Below are 17,180 nucleotides of genomic sequence, written 5' to 3'. Positions count from 1 at the left end.
GATCCACCCTTGACGATAGGTAGTTGAAAAAATTATGACAGGATTAATTCAGCACGGATTGAATAACAAAATTATGAACCATGTCGAGATATACAAGCTCACGAAAAAAACGCAAAACACAAATTTAGAAAGTTCAACTACACGCCAACACAAGGTAACAGTAGTGCCTCCTTGATGATCAAGGTACATTCCGCAATTTAGCATCAATCATTCTACTCTACCTAGTCCGTACAGAAGATTTACGCTCTTCGTGGACAATACATCCTATGTACGAGGAGCAGCCAAAAACAACAACATGCAATGAGAATCGCTATACCTAAGCTTCCGCTGTCAGTATGGTGGAAAGGTGTAGCGAACGTGACCTATTAGGCTACAGTTTGTGAATTTGATGATTGAGTGACAACATAGTTATTGAGACTAATGGTTTGTTAAGCATGTGCCTTGTAGATTTTTTTAGGTCCCAAGTATGCAAACCAAACCATGGCAAGGTCCAAATCATGGTATTCTTGATATCCAAGTTATGATATTCAAGTGACCAAGTTATGGTATCTAGAATTATTTTATGGTATTGAAGCATCTAAATGATAGAGAAAATTCTAGAGCATCCAAATGACGGTATCTTCGGTGTGCAAATCGGATGTTCCGATGGTACCCAAGATGAGCGTTGGAGTATCCACCGGAGCAATTAGTATGGTGCGTTGAAGTCAAGTGAAAGTCAACCATCGGATGTTTCGATGGTCACATTTCTACAAGCGTCAGAGCAATTCTCAGAGGAGGCAGAGGAAACATTATAGCACCGGATGTTCTGATATCCTATGGAGGTGAAAAGCTATAGCGGAGCCGCCCAAATTAACCTGACTAAAATGCACTTAAGTCGCCTGACAAGCGATCATGCACTTTAAGCAGGTCAACTTGGTCGTTCGTCGGATTTCATTCGATAAACCACTTACTCAGGATCGAGTAGCATTGCTCACACGAAAGTGAGTGGGCACAAAGATTACAACATTCCCATCACAAAAACATAGTTCAACATTTTATTACATCAGAGTTTTCGAAATTCAAACAGAATTTGCAAGGTTTCAAACAACGAAGAAGTAAAACAAGCGGAAGTTAAACGTCGATACACGATATCATGACGAAGCCTGATCATGACATCAATGACCCCTGTCCTCACCGACTGAGGATGGGTCCCGAACAAGACAACACCAGCAACCACACCTGAAAAAGAAGCCACGAGCAAGGCTGAGTATACTAATACTCAACAAGGCTTACCCGTCAGGTGGTAACTACTCCACCGACTCCTAGACATGCAAGGCTTTTTGGCGGTGGGTTTGTTTTTGCCAAAAATGACTAAAGTTGTTCCTTACTTTCAATATTTTAGCTCAAGTTCTAAGTTTGTTAACTAGTCTAGATTAGCAACTTATACTAAGCAAGCATAGTTTCCAAGCAATTAAAGAACAAGCATCAAGTTTAATATCATCATCATGTTTCATCTTTACTCAGTACAGAATAGTAATCAAGTAGTCCTATACTGTCAGAGGTAGATGAATCGATTCGAATTTATTAACCATGCATGGCGAACCTAATCTCACGACATCCGTGCACCACAAAGGGTCGCTTCATTTGTTAGCCGTCCCCATTGAGCCCTTAGGCACGTGTCAGGACCAACTGCTTTTGGCATGCAATGCTCCATAATCCCAGCCTCTGCCGTACTATGACCGTACTTGCACCCACATGATGCACCATGGGAACGATGTTCCAAGGACAGCCGGGGGATTATGACACGCCCTAGTTCAATCAGGTACTAGGCTTCCCCATCCCATACTAGGTATGAGATTAGTACTTTCAAACACTTGATCACGAGCGCCGACACGTTTCGACCATAGTCCAATTTTTTTTAGACAGACGGGGCAATCCACCAAGTATCGAACATAAGCCCGACCCCATCCGTCGTCCTTATAGTTGCAACATAAATAAAACATTCAACTCCTATAACTCGCGAGTGACAGAAAATCACTCGACTTTTACCGAGACCTATTAAGCATTGCAACTACTCGACCTTAGCAACTAGTATTCAGATCAAGGTACTAAGTTCATGCATCTACGGTCTCAATCAAATCCTACACACGTAAATGCACAATCATAAGCATCAACAATTGACATAAATTTAAAATAGGGAATTCATGCATTGGGGCTTGCCTGGAATCCACACTAGGTTAGTATTTGTTAGACGACACTCGCTTGGTGAGCATCTCCCATCTCGGCACATGCTTAGTCCTTCCATCTTCGGGATAGCTCCACCATACACCATCTTCGGGTTCGGTTCCATCATCACGTCCTTCACGTGGTTTATCTAGCATATCTAGATGAGATGCAAGATGCAACAGCATGAATACGAAGAACGGTAAAAAGAGATGCATCACACAAAAGTATTCAGGACACGCACAAGGTTATACCACAAGATATAAGCACTTAGAGAGCAAGTTCTTTAACTAACTATCACTCAAGTCTTCATATAGATAGCAAGCCTAACAAGCACGGCACACTAGTTAACTCAAGTCAAGCTATTGCAAGCATTTAACAATCAAGAGCTAATTAAGCCTAGCATCATACAAGAACTAGGGTAATGGTGCTTATCAACATGGCATATATAAGTGCATCACACAACCAGCAAGTTGAAGGTGATCAAAGTATATTACATTTGTTTTTAAACCACTCATACATAAGCAAGTCACACACCAACATCACTAAGGTTCTAGCAAGCTATGCAGCAAGGTTATTTCGTAGCAACATGTATACATGACCATTTATTAGTTAAGTGCTTGACCAACATTATATAACACATTTATAATATTCTCAGGTAGATCAATTTAACTCTAATAGTCATATGAGCTAACTAACAAACATACAAGGCAATGCCAAGTTAAAGCTAATAACTTAAGCACATACACCGAATCTGGACAGCAGCACAGTAGTCACTTGTTTTAGCTACAACTAGAGATATAAGCATCCAAAAAGGGTAATCCTAGACTTTCTGTAATTAATGAAATTATCTAAAACTTTATTATTCACACCAAAAACTGATTCAACAACTAACAAGGTGAAAACACACCAAAGAGCAGATCTGTACAAACAAGGACAGAAAACCGACATGAACTTCAGAGATGCATAAATGGAGTTCTAGACCTCCAACAACCATGATCCTTAACTTTATAGAAAGCTTATTAAGTTATCTATAACGTTCATCTGATCATCTTTTAGTGACTCAACAGTTAACAAGATTACACAACACAAAGAAGCAAACCTGTCCAAACTTGGACAGATGGTGACATTAAACTTTAGACAGCCATCAGTTGAGTTCTAGTTTTCACAACAAGGTGTTTCTAGACTTTTTAGAAATCTTAACAAACCATGCACAACTTTTTTGTAAACACCACAAGCTAAAACTAAAGTTAACTAGGTCAAACGTCACAAAGAAGACATCTCTGTCCAGATTAGGACAGATTCTGTCATTCCACTTCACAAGCTCATAACCGGAGATTTAGACCACCAAAAGTGGTGATCTATAACAATTTAGAAAGCTCATGAAAACCAGTACACTTCTTATATTATCTCCAAGATATGGTTCAAAGCTTAGTTAAGCCAAACAATGCAATCATTCAGACCTATACATAGAGCATGCAAAACGTGACAATGAACTTGTAAAATCTATAGCTCCTAAACCATCAGGCTTATGGTCATAAAAATTTAACACAAGCTATATTATGAAGTTACCTACAACTTTTGTGTTCACCATATTTACAGAAAACATCATTTGCATCATGAAAATATTTCCACAACAGAACTGCTCTAGCAGCCATTTCAGTACATATGCAACAAGGTTCTTCATTTAGTTCTTTAACAAGGTAACATATGCATAAGTTAAACACATAACTCACAAATACTATGAACATAGTTAATTAGCATTAGCTTTAGGTAACATGGAACACCCTAAATACCTTAAGCAAGAATCAAAGCAAAGGTGAAGAACTTATATAAGTAGTTGTTATCTTAACATCAGAGCATGCATATGAGTCATATTCAAAGCTTAACCACTACTTATCATAACTTAGCATCATATGTACCCCTCAAAAACAATGATTAAAAGCTTCACATGACCTAAGTATATGCATCTACTAGCAAACTTTCATCATCCAATTATATAGTAAGCATATATATTAATTATAGGTGATGTGGCAAACATCTCATTGGGAGCTGAGATTTTTATGGATGATAGATGTTATCAAAACATGGCTACTGTATAAATCTCACATGCTCAAGTGGTATAATTTAGTTGCTATGAAAAAGATAAATTGCTCTTGCAAGAACGCATGTAAAAGCAAGATAAATCTAAAGATCATCATTTCTATAAACACATAGCCATATAAAATGTTATTATGGTAGAAGAACATCATACAAAGGTATTGGAACCACATTTCCCATTTTTACACCTACATGAAAGTTATAACCTATTTAAAACTATTTATGAAGCAATAAACAAGTTAAAACAATAACTCAGTCATACATGCACCAATCAATATGACATTTTAACCACAGCTCAAGAGCATCATTTATAGCCTACCATAAAAATTTCACAGCAATTGGAGCACCACAACTTTAGATATGAAAATTATAAGCACGGCAAGTTAGAATTTGCCTATTTATCAAGATTAAATCAAAACATGTTAAAAATAGTACACAACTAGCATGTTTAATATTTTTCTTAGCTAGAGGGTGTCATCACAAGACCAACACAACTGGAATCACAAGTTTTGGACTTCTATAACTCAAGATGTGCATCTAACAACTTAAAAGGATTTCTAAAAGTACTTTGAAAGAATAAATAAAAACATCGGAAACTTTCTACTAAAATATATCATATTATAACTCTACTGTGTAATTATTCTCTCAAGGATTCCAAAAAGTCCTCATTTGATATTTTACGTTTTTTCTACAATTTACTATAAATTTTTAAAGTTTCAGCCTTTTTAGATCCAGAAAACAAACAAAACCGAGACGATCTTACGATCTACCCCTGGGTCTACGGGTTAAATGCGCAAATGTCCCTGAAACTTCCCCTTAACCCCCTACACTTCCTTCTTCTTCTCCAATGAAGCCCCCCACGCACCAACAGTACACAACACAGGCACGCACGCACGGGAACAGGCACGGCCGGCCATGGACTTGGAGCCGAAGGTGGGGGAAAGAGAAGGGGCGGCTTGGGGAGGGAGAGGGGCGGTGTACGGGGCCAGAAGGCTCACCGGAAGGGAGTCAGGGACGTGGAGATGGGCGGCACACAGGGAGGAACGACACAGGAAGGGGGCGGCGGAGGAGCTCCCGTGGAGGGCGTCGTCTGGTGAGGGAGGGAGCTCAGGAAGTAGCAAAATGGATGCGGGATGATGAGTAGGCGCCGTGGCTGCGAGGAATCGGGCCGAGAGTGCACCATGGCGATGAATTTGGCTGGACAAGATTGGGGAACAAAGGAGCTTGGTTACTGGCAATGGTGGAAGGGGACGGTTGAGGGCTTTATATAGGAGGGGAGCGGAGAGGATAAGCACGGGCGAGGTGATAAGGTTGCCACGGCGTTGTTGCTTGCCCATTGGCGGCGATGGCGAGCTGCTATGCATGGCGGCCTGGTGGCGGCACTTATGTCCGTGTGGCGCCCATGCCGTGCGGGCGGAGCTCTACCCAACCAGGCGCCGAGGAGTGGTGTGGGAGGGAGGGGGAGCACGTGGGAGATGCCCAGGCAACCAACCGGGCGATGGGGGCCTTGCTGGCGCGGCCAGAACTGGCCAATGGCTATCCTCGGTGTCTGTGCTGGCCAAGGGGAGGCGTGCAGGTGGCGTGAGGTGCTGGAGTAAGGAGATGACGAGTGGGCCCGCGAAGGAATAAAATGCGCCAACTTTGACCCCTTAAACGACCTAGCTATCGGTGTCAAAAAATTCTCCTAAAATACTCGTTGGAAAGATAAAATCACCAAGAACACAATGCCATAAGAATAAACTCCGAATCTGTTATGGTTTGCGCACAATTGATAGAACAAAACAGCTAAAATTGAATTTTAAATAAATTTTTATCACCATAAAACATTTCTGAAAAATTTGGTAAAAATATTTTAAAATCACTAAATGATGTCTAATATTTGAATAAAATATTTGGGGGCACATTTATATGGAAGAAATTTGGTTTCCTTCACAAATTTGATTTTTCACCGATAAATAATAAAATTCGGAGCACTTAACAATGCATGGCCAAAACACTCATGTATGCACAAATGATGCTTATAAAGGCCAACGATGCACACAAAGATGTTCAAGATGCTTAAATATGCATGATGATGCTCGTGATGCGTGTCGTCGCGAAGGTGTCAGGTTTAACGCGTATTCTCACAGCAAGTTCGAACTATGCTGTTTAACTTCCAAAAGTGAAAGTTCAGGAACAAGGTATGTGCTATGACTTTTATAAAGATCAACAAGGAGAAGCTCGATGAAGTTGGAGATAGGATGGTAGGACCTTTCGTGGAATGTTGGTCAAAGCTATTTTGGAATCGGATTTGAAATTTGACCGATCGTCTACTCGATTTTGGAACATCCTCTGCTCAAAATCAGAAGAAGCACTGTGAGTGGAAGGTGTTTAACTTGAAAAGTTCTACCACTAGTATATTGTCAAGAATTAAGTTCTTATATAAAATTTTGTTTTTATTGGCCTCACTAGTGATTCTCAACAAGAGGGAGTTTTAACACTTGGTTCAAAATCTGAGGTATTTTTGGACCTTAACTCTCAGCAACTTAGAGTTAGTTCTCACTTATTCCTTATTCCTTTGTTGATTCTTTGATTTAGTTTCTTAATCACTTTGATGATTTCCTAATTTAGTTGCGTAATTTCTAGGGCTGTCACACAAGCGGGCAAAGCATATTTTCTTCAGAGAGGTTCCAAAGAGGTTTTCACAAAAACGTATCAGCATCGAATGATCCGATGGCTACATCGGATGAAGCGTCGAAGCAAATGCATCAGCGGGATCCAACAGTCATATGATGTGAGCAGGGGCACCAGATGTTTCGATGGAGGCAAAAATAGATCTCGTAACATCCAACAGTACCGAAATTTTCCAGCCATTAGAGCAACAGCTATATTGACCCTTTGGGATATTTATGCCCCCTCTACTTGCCCATTTGGAGTTGCTGGAGTATCCAGGGATCGATTTGAGTGCATGACACATCAAGAACACATCCAAGCCATAAAAGTGCAAAAGTGATTCATCCATTGGAGTGCATATGCTTAGAAGAGTGATTAGTGCTAGGATAGGCCTAGAGAAAGGGAGAGCAAGGTGTGTGTAACATCCCGTGTAAAATTTTTACAGAATGTTAATATTTGCAAAAATGTGGAATTTCAAAAAAATTTGGTGCTGGATGTGTTTGCTCAGAATCATAAGATGTCTTCTTGTGCTCTCTATAAACTCCTAGTAATTAAATTAATTAAATTGCCTTAATTGCTAAGGACAAACTCCATATTAGTGTGATTTGGTTCCTAACTGGTTTATTGCTTCTTTTGAGTGTGGTTTATATTTGAATTCTAAATTCAAATATAAATCAAAAGCTAATCGAACTAACTACCTATCTAACCTTTGGACCCCTCTAAACCACCTAACGCCTTTTTAACATGCTAACTCAGTCAACCAGCTAACCATCTTAGCCGTTCTTTCCAAAGTGCTACGGAAGTATCTTAAATGGATTATGATATTATTTTCCGACTCTTCAAATTAATTAAATTAATTCCTTGCTAATTAATTTGATTTTGGAAAATAGACTAATTCATTTGGCTTAAATTCCCAAAGCTCAATTTGAATTATGACAATATTTTCCGGCTTCCCGAATTAGCTCTTCGCTATTTAATTCGTTCCCGGAAAATTAGTCTAAATTATTTTGGCCCAAACCTTAAAGCCCATCTAAGAGCCCATTGACTAACCTAACCCTAACCCTAACCTTCTTCCACAAGTAACCCCCATTCTCTCTCTTCCCTCTCTCTTCCTTCCTGCCGCCGCCGCACCCTCCAGGTTTCTCCTTTCTTTCATCCACCTGAAGCAACTAGAGCAGTTGCTCTGTTATTTCTCCTTCCACCGCAAGCTGCTCCCTCTCCCTACCCATTTCAGAAGTGCCAACTAGAAGGATACTTCCATGTTAGCTTCATGGATCCATCCGTAGTTAACAAAAACAAGTACAAGATTTTATAGATAAAATGTTGGTGGAAGTATTCAATATGCTGGACCTTCAAGCTAACAAGAATTACATACTACTTCTATAGAACTTCAAGTAAGTGTTTGTATATATACTGTCTATTTCAATTTCCTTTTCCTTACCTGATTAATGAACATTTACATACGCAATTACCACTGGATCCTAATAATAATTGAGCCTGATAGAAGCCGAGTTACTATCCTCGATTCCTTGAGGAAACCACTGGCAGAATACCAAGAGATTCAAGACATGCTACACTTGTAATAATTCTAGACCTTTATCTCAATGCAAAAGTTTATTTCCTAAATTTTTGCCCAACACTGTATCATTTATTATTTTAATCCGTAGGGTATGGAGATAATTCCTCAAGAAACGACACCAAGGTGCATTCAAAGAAAAATTTACATGGGACACAAACTTCCCAGTACGTATGAAGTTTGTGGGTACTACGTCTGTGAGAACATGCACAGTTTTCTATCTCACAAGGCCAGGTTGACGCCGCAGGAAAAACATGAAGTACGTAAAATAAAACTATTAATAGTTAATTGTTTTCTAGCTCCTTATATTTAATTGTTCGTATAACATTATTCACATATTTTCAAATTACATATGCATAATATTCAAGACAAGATCTTAAAGAAGAAAAGAATAGACACAATATGTGAAAGTCTCATATGATTCCTGATGAGTGAGGTGATAAATCCACAAGGAGAATTTCATTACGAAGGATGAAATTAAGAAGCACCAAGCAACACCTCAATGGGAAGATCCTAGCTAGGAATTGTATATATACTATAAGAATTGTATATATATACTAAGAATTGTACATATATTAATTAATTGTATATATACTAAGAACTGTACATATACTAATTGTATAAATACTAGTTTGATTTCATTATAAAAAAAACTCTCAACTACTAAAGATTAACTAAAGTGGTACGTGGTGCATGAAATTACAGGCACCAGTAGGCGCTTGCACGGCGCGCACCTGAAATTTCAAGCAGGACTTTAGTCCCGGTTAGAAAAACCAACCGGGACTAAAGGGTGCTCCTTTACCAACGGGACTAAAGGGCCTGTCCCGTGCCTGGTGTGGCAGCCCTTAGTCCCGGTTGGTTTTAGGGTTAATCGGGATTAGAAGGGGTCTTAAATCCCAGTTGAAAGATCCGGGACAAAAGACCCCCCCTTTGTCTCGATTGATTAATTCTAGATGTTTGTTTTGAAGATTTGCACCCTACCAATCGGGACTAATACCGAGTTTTCTACTAGTGAATACGAATATGGATATCCATATTAATGTTTTTAGCGGATACGAATATGGATAATTGGATTTCCAGATATCAATATCAATCCCTAGTGCAAACAGACGAGAAATAAATAACAGTCCGACTGCTCGCCGTACATGTTGGGCCACCCCGTGGTATTGCTTCCTGAATCACGTGTCGGTGGGTTCTGGAGCGGCCAATGGGGACTGGGGAGCAGAGGTAGCTAGAGGGAGCACATCACCACTATGAGCGGACAGGGACCAATGAGACGACGGGCGTTTGGCAGTGTGGCGGATCTATGTCCTCGCGGACAGCTTCAAGTCATTACCGGAATTCAATGCATCGATGTCTACGTGTGCGGTGGGTGAGGCAGGAGCAGAAGACCACCAGAACGGGGGCTCAAGTCAAGGACTCAAGGTCGTCGCCGCCGGGTGCATCCGTGTGCTCGGTGCACTGGCACAATGTGATCCATGGAACCGATGGAAGTGCCTTCCTGCGGCGCAACACATGTAGGCCTCTACAGCTGGTACGTACGGGAGTATTATGACTGCAGTTGCTTTAACACACCTGTGCCGCCAATAATTGGATGCCAACCAGCAGGCACCCAGCGTGACTAATAGCTCCACATGAACAAACGGCAATTTTTTTTTAAAAAATCACACAATAAAGATGCAGACACTCACATACACGTACGCACATTCATCCCTACAAACTCACGCACACAACCCTACCCCTATGAGCACCTTCGAAGACTGTGCTAGCAAATCCTCGAGTTTGATAAAATCACCACTGGCGTCTCGCTGTTGACGGGGTCGCCTACCACTGAAACAGTCCGACTGCTCGCTCACTACTAGAAACAGTAACTTTACCGAGTGCCCCAGGCACTCGGCGAAGGTCCAAATACACTCGGCAAAGGGTTTGCCGAGTGTAACACTCGACGAACCCTACTCGGCAAACTTTCCCTTGACAAACAGTGTGTTTGCCGAGTGTCGACCGTCGGGCACTCGGCAAAGGCTTTGCCGAGTGCCAGAAAACACTCGGCAAAATATAACACTCGGCACAAAGGCGATAACGGTCTGTGACGGTAACGGCTTCTTTGCCGAGTGCCAGACGGTCGATACTATAAGAATTGTATATATATACTAAGAATTGTACATGTAGTAATTAATTGTATATATACTAAGAACTGTACATATACTAATTGTGTAAATACTAGTTTGATTCGTTTAAATACTAGTTTGATTTCATTATAAAAAAACTCTCAACTACTAAAGGTTAACTAAAGTGGTACGTGGTGCATGAAATTACAGGCGCCATGTAGGCGCCTGCACGGTGCGCGCCTAAAATTTCAAGCAGGACTTTAGTCCTGTTTAGAAAAACCAACCGGGACTAAAGGGTGCTCCTTTGGTCCCGGTTTGTAACACCAACAGGACTAAAGGGGCCTTTCCCGTGCCTGGCGTGGCAGCCCTTAGTTTAGGGTTAACCGGGACTAGAAGGGGGTCTAAATCCCGGTTGAGAGATCCGGGACAAAAGACCCCCCTTTTATCTTGAGTTATTAATTCTGGATTTTTTTTAGAAGATTTGCACCCTACCAATCGGGACTAATACCGAGTTTTCTACCGGTGAATACGAATATGGATATCCATATTAATGTTTTTAGCGGATACGAATCTTACTATTACTAATTGGAGGCTCCTTTTAAAGCTTCCAGGTAAAGCCACATAGGATTCCTAGGTGGACACTTTAGAAAAAGAGAGAAATCCTAGAAATTCTCACAAAAAAGCAAAACATCCGACCATCAATTGATAGATTCAAATCATCATAGCCATTGGATCTATTATGTTTTCTAAAAAATTACCCACCTATGCCATTATGAAAATAGCCTAAAGTAACCTCTAAATCTATATATAAATTACCCACCTCTACCATTATGTAAAATAAACTAAAGTAATCCCCTAATCTTCATCAAAATTACCCACTTATACCATTATAAACAATATTTAAAATAACCCCCTAATTTGCAATCGAATTGTCCACCACTATTACTTAAAAACTTAAAGTAACCCGTTAAATTTGCATCTATATTACCCACACATGCCATTATTAAAAATAACATGATAACCCTATGTTTGAATCAAATAATCTTAATTAAAAATATACAGCAATATATGATTCTAAATCGTCTATATCTTGCACTATTGACATATGATATAATAATTAAGGTCTATACACATGATGTGTCACCATTTATAAAGATATAGAAGAAGTGATGAGAATATAGATTTCTATATTAAAATTGTATCACAAACTTAGGGTTCATTAAACAAATTGAAGCGCATACCTGCGATGCAAAGTGAAAAGTTAGAGATTATAAATGTGGATGAAAATATTATAGAGTAATTACTAACTAAAATCTATCACAATTGGATGAAGATAATATGTATATATCTATATAAGTATTGTGTTTGAATATTTAACAAACGAGAGGTAGCTTATGGTAATATTTTTTTAGCAATGTAGTCCTATTTTTTTTCCATTGGAGGCTCCGCAAATTCTCATAAAAATAAAAATATCAAATACCAATCCTGTAAACTCTAATAATCATAGCCATTGATCTATTATATTTTCTAAAAATTTACCCACCACTATCATTGTGAAAATATTCAAAAATGAGCTCTAAACCTATATCTAAATTACTGAGCTCAGCTATTATAAAAATAATCTAAAGTAACCCCATAATCTTCATCCAATTTACTAATACATATCATTATAAAGCATAATTTAAAATGTTATTCTAAAATTTTATCTATATTACCCATGTAAGTTGTTATTAAAATAACCTAAATTAAACATCTAAATCTTAATATAATTATCTTCATGCGTATCATACAGAAATGTCAAAAAGTAAAATAATATATGATTCTAAATTACCTATTTATATTATTATTAATAAAAAAATACTAAGTTAAAGTATATACACATGATGAGTGTCACCATTTAGACCATTTATACATGTATGCGATGAAAAATATTGATTTGTATGCTAAACATAATGTATGGAGGATTGGAGGTACGATACAAAATGGAAAAAGTATGAATATGGATGAAAAAGTGCATAGAGTAATTATTAATTAAAAATCAATCACAACTGAACAAAGATAGGTACATATCTATATAAGTATTATGTTGACATATTGAAAAAAAATAAGAGAGTAGTAGGTAATCAATTTTGATTATTAGCTAGGAGTTTAATTTATAAATAATTTTTAAATATAATAGCTCTAAAAATATTAGTCCGTGCGGGAGCACGGGTTGATGGACTAGTATGGATAATTTGGATTTCCAGATATCCAATCCATTCCTAGTGCAAACAGACGAGAAATAAATAACGGTCCGACTGCTCGCCGTACTGGTTGGGCCACCCCGTGGTATTGCTTCCTGAATCACGTGTCGGTGGGTTCTGGAGCGGCCAATGGGGACTGGGGAGCAGAGGTAGCTAGAGGGAGCACATCACCACTATGAGCGGACAGGGACCAATGAGACGACGGGCGTTTGGCAGTGTGGCAGATCTATGTCCTCGCGGACAGCTTCAAGTCATTACCGGAATTCAATGCATCGATGTCTACGAAATTGGTATCTACGGAGTATGACCAATTTGCAGCTGCCACCAGTCTCTTGTCAGGTACAAAATCCTCCTCAAAGCGATGCCAACACACCTCTATGGTGTGTCCCTTCTTGTAAGGGACCTGGTAGAATAATCTTTCATCAGTGCTGGTGGTGCCGGCACGTGGGTTGGAGTAGTTGTTGTTGTAGCCTCCTTGCCCGCCGTGCTTTCCACCATTGTTGTTGTGGTTGCCGCGTCCACGACCAGGGTTAAAACCCCGACCGCTTCCACGACCAGATCCTCAAAAGGAGCAGCCACGAGATCCCCCACGGCCACGGTTGGAATAGTTGGCCGTCACACCTTGCTTGCCACCATAGACGAGATCAATCCGGGTCTCAAAGTTCAGAAGCTGAGAATACAGCTCCCCAACTAAGATGGGTCCTACCCTGGCAACAATAGCAGAAACTAGAGGAGTAAAATCTTCATCTAGCCCGGTGAGGATGTACTCAATGAGCTCTTCATCATCCAGCGGTCTTCCTGCTGCCACCATCTTATCGCCTAGATTCTTCATCTTGGCGAAGTATTCAGCAACAAATGAGTTGCCCTTCTTGGTGGTGGAGAGAGCGATGCGCAAGTTCACAACCTTCGCTCGAGACTGCGACGCAAACATCGACTCGATAGCCTTCCATACCTTGGCTGTTGTTTCATAGTTGGAGACTTGGGCAAGTATATCTTTGGAAATAGATGACAGAAGATAACTGAGAACCTGTTGGTCCGATGCCTCCCACAAACTCTGGGTTTGGGCGTTTCTCCTCCTTCTCTGCCACCTTGACAGTGATCTCAGCGTCTGGTGCCTAGGCAGCACCGGTGAGATGGCCCGTCAGCCGTGCACCACGTATGGCTGCACGAACTTGAGCCTTCCACATTGCGTGGTTCATCTTGGAGAGCTTCTCAGCAACAGGATGTGCGATCAGCGGGTTCATCGCCATCACCACTGATGAGGAACTCGACATGACTGAGGCTTCTTCCAATCTAGGCTCTGATTACCATGTAAAATGTTAGAGGTGCTGGAGAGAACGTCGGCCCTTCTGGTGGTCGCAATGGCTGCATGTTAATTGGTGAGAAAGAGCCCCTCACGTGGCCTTTACATAGGAAGGAGATACAATGGATAAACATCAGGAGAACCAGCCAAGATTTACCCTAACAAACTCATTATGTAGCTTGCCAATCAACTAAGACCATCTCCAAGAGACTTGCTATCTAGCTTGCCAAGCCAAATTTTAGCAAGCCATCCCAAAAATTGCACTCCAACAGACTTGCTATATCACTCGCTATCCTATCTCGCTCTCCATCCGTCCCCTCCCGCGGGCCAAACCTAGCGAGGCAGCGGGGATCACCAAAGCGTTGCCCCCCACCCGGCTCCACAACCTCCTCCTCCGCCTCCTCCTCTGCGCCCATGCCGCCACCCCCTCCCTCGCGCCGAGTTGGAGGAGCTCCCTGACGGGGATGGAGGAGGTGGGGCAAAGCCACCGGCGGGGAGGAGCTGGCTGTGGTGGGGAGCAGCTGGCTGTGGCAGAGGGTGGGGAGGAGCTCGCCTCCGGGGATGGAGGAGGAGGGGTGAAGGCGCCAGTCGGGAGAGGAGCTGCGGCAGCGGGGGAGGTGCCGGGGGCAGGGGCAGGCACCGCTGGGGAAGGAGGGGGCGGAGAGGAGAGGAGACGGTGAGGCCAGGCGGAGGAGGGGCTTGAAGGATAAGAAGGGGAAGGAAGGGGATGATGCGTGGGATCTATGCGTCAGTGTGTGTGAAAAGGGAGAGTTGAAGGTAGCTGTTGGGATTTGCAGAGTGGGGGAGTCTGTTGGAGTGAGCAACTCAGTATGAAGAGGAATCTTTATAGGGAGGCAAATACAGAGTCACACTACAACAAAACCTTCCAATAGAGACACGTCGCTAGAGTCATTCCTCTATATGCCTCTTTAGCCCCAAACGTGTTAAGAGGTTGAGACATTTGTAGGGGCATATTAGAAGGTGTCTTAGAGTATGTTATTTTTAATTTCTGGTCTGCATCAGTAATCAGTGGTCCGTGAACTCTGTAATATATTTCTTATTATGAAAGAATGTTGGCCCTTATTGTGTGTTCTCTAGTCAATCATTTTAGTGCAAACATATCTTATGTGCTTTTGTTACCATTCAAAGGATGCCTCTGTATCTAAAAAAAGCTTACCAGAATGCCAATATAATTGAATATAGGCACCCCATAATGATCTACTGGAAGCAACATTGACTTCTAATAATGCCTCTATATCTGTAAAGACATTCTTGGATGCCACAAATAATGTGTTCATGTCCCGGAGAGGCGACAAAATGTTCCAGTGAAGTGCCTCTATTATTTTAGACACAAAATAAATGCATCTACAAAGTGTCAATACATTTCTTGAGACAACAAATGCTGCCACTATAAAATGTCCGCATACACATAGACACATTCTTTGTGTCCTTTCATAATGTCTCAATGCTTGTGTGTACACAATTCTACGTCTGTGCTAGCTGGTACAGATATGGAGACACGGTATGGTGTCACTATAAAATGCCAATAAACTCATACATACATATTATTTGTGTACTTATGGAATGCCTCAATACTTGTTGATACACAATGGTATGCCTCTAAAAGGTGCCCGTACATTACTTGAGACAAGTTATGATGTCACTAAAAAAGGTCGGTATACACGTAAAGGCACATTCTTTATGTCCTCCTAAAATGTCACAATGCTTGTTGATACACAATGCCGTGCCTCTACAGAACGACTGTGTAGTTTCTAAAGGCATCTTACCAAGTGACATTACAGTCATAGCGACACAAGCTGTAGTGGCGGGAATGTGATATTTTGAAAAATGCTTCAAAAACTATCTAGAGACAACAAATAGTTCCTCTAGAAGGTTAAAAAATTGTCTCTACATCAACAGATGCGCTGTAATGTCAAATAGATAGTAAAAAATGGAGAGTTTGTTGGAGACGCTCTAAAGAACTCATGTTCCCGGCTCCCATCTCCTCAGCCGTTCGATCTTTGTGTTCGGGACGCACAGATACGGCATGTCATCCGATAGTGCCACCTTGCTACGGCTGCGCACTGGAGCTGCAGCACCTGTTACTAGACTGCTCCAGATGCTCGACGTGGTTGGACCCATGGCCCTTGGCGTGACGCACGCACGTGAACGACGACGGAATGAGGTGTGCTCATAGCCAGCTGCTTGGCCCTTGGCGTTACCAATAATGCACTCATAGCCAGAGGGAGCGGTGTGCTATGTACTTGTCACAATTACATCCTCTCCATATGTTAACCGGATGTATTGGTTACGCATCTGTTGCACCATCGGTTATATCAAGTTCAACTATGGTTACACCTAAAGGAAATGTTCAAGATCGACTGCCTATATGTTGAGTTTTTATGTGGCTTTCAACATTATTTATATACCATGGTTATTGTTCAACTTAATGTGGAATTATTTGGATACATGTGATAGGGAATTATTGATGCAGAGTTAAACTCGAGAAAGTGGTACTCGAGGTGCCGAGGATGTTTGTGATGGAATAGTAGAGGAATTTATTAAGACCGACTCTACTGGAATAACCTTTATATACGTATATATTTGACCCGGGTACAATGTGATGGAAGAGTTGGCTATGTTTTGTAGGATTGGCTTTGCAGGATGTTAACCCACATAATCAATTGGAATTAGTCTTATGTACACAATTGATCATAGCACATGACTCACACATGGGTGCTAGAGACTAATATATATTTTGGACTCACCAAACTGGTCTATCTAGTCCTGGTTGGTGACATGGTGCAGGAATCCCATGGATTTTTCGGAACACGGGTAGAATATTTGTAACACCTAGAAGCCTCAAGCGGCACCACGGATAAGGGAGATGAATATAGAGTAGACCGCATAGATCCATTAAATCCTACACTATCTATAACCAAGAATCGGATATAATGCACACAAACTTTTGAAGAATCGTTTAAGAGCATTTTATG

The 17,180-nt window shown here is 41.0% G+C and overlaps 1 long non-coding RNA gene and 1 other non-coding gene across 2 annotated transcripts; both read right to left on the bottom strand.

The window, feature by feature from the left end:
* Positions 1-1,011: 1,011 nt before the first annotated feature.
* On the bottom strand, positions 1,012-5,553 carry LOC117833386 (uncharacterized). The gene is made up of 3 exons (XR_004635435.2): positions 5,301-5,553; positions 2,200-2,362; positions 1,012-1,218 (listed from the first exon to the last, which is right to left on the bottom strand). It is a non-coding gene; the product is annotated as an uncharacterized lncRNA (long non-coding RNA).
* A 7,982-nt stretch (positions 5,554-13,535) lies between these two features.
* Positions 13,536-13,674, bottom strand: LOC117834897 (small nucleolar RNA Z247). The gene has a single exon (XR_004635852.1). It is a non-coding gene; the product is annotated as a small nucleolar RNA Z247 (small nucleolar RNA).
* Positions 13,675-17,180: the final 3,506 nt, after the last annotated feature.

The sequence above is a fragment of the Setaria viridis genome, chromosome 8 (assembly GCF_005286985.2).
Source record: "Setaria viridis chromosome 8, Setaria_viridis_v4.0, whole genome shotgun sequence".
Classification (NCBI taxonomy): domain Eukaryota; kingdom Viridiplantae; phylum Streptophyta; class Magnoliopsida; order Poales; family Poaceae; genus Setaria; species Setaria viridis.
The sequence above is the reverse complement of the archived record's forward strand: the minus strand, read 5'-3'. Positions and strand labels throughout refer to the sequence as shown.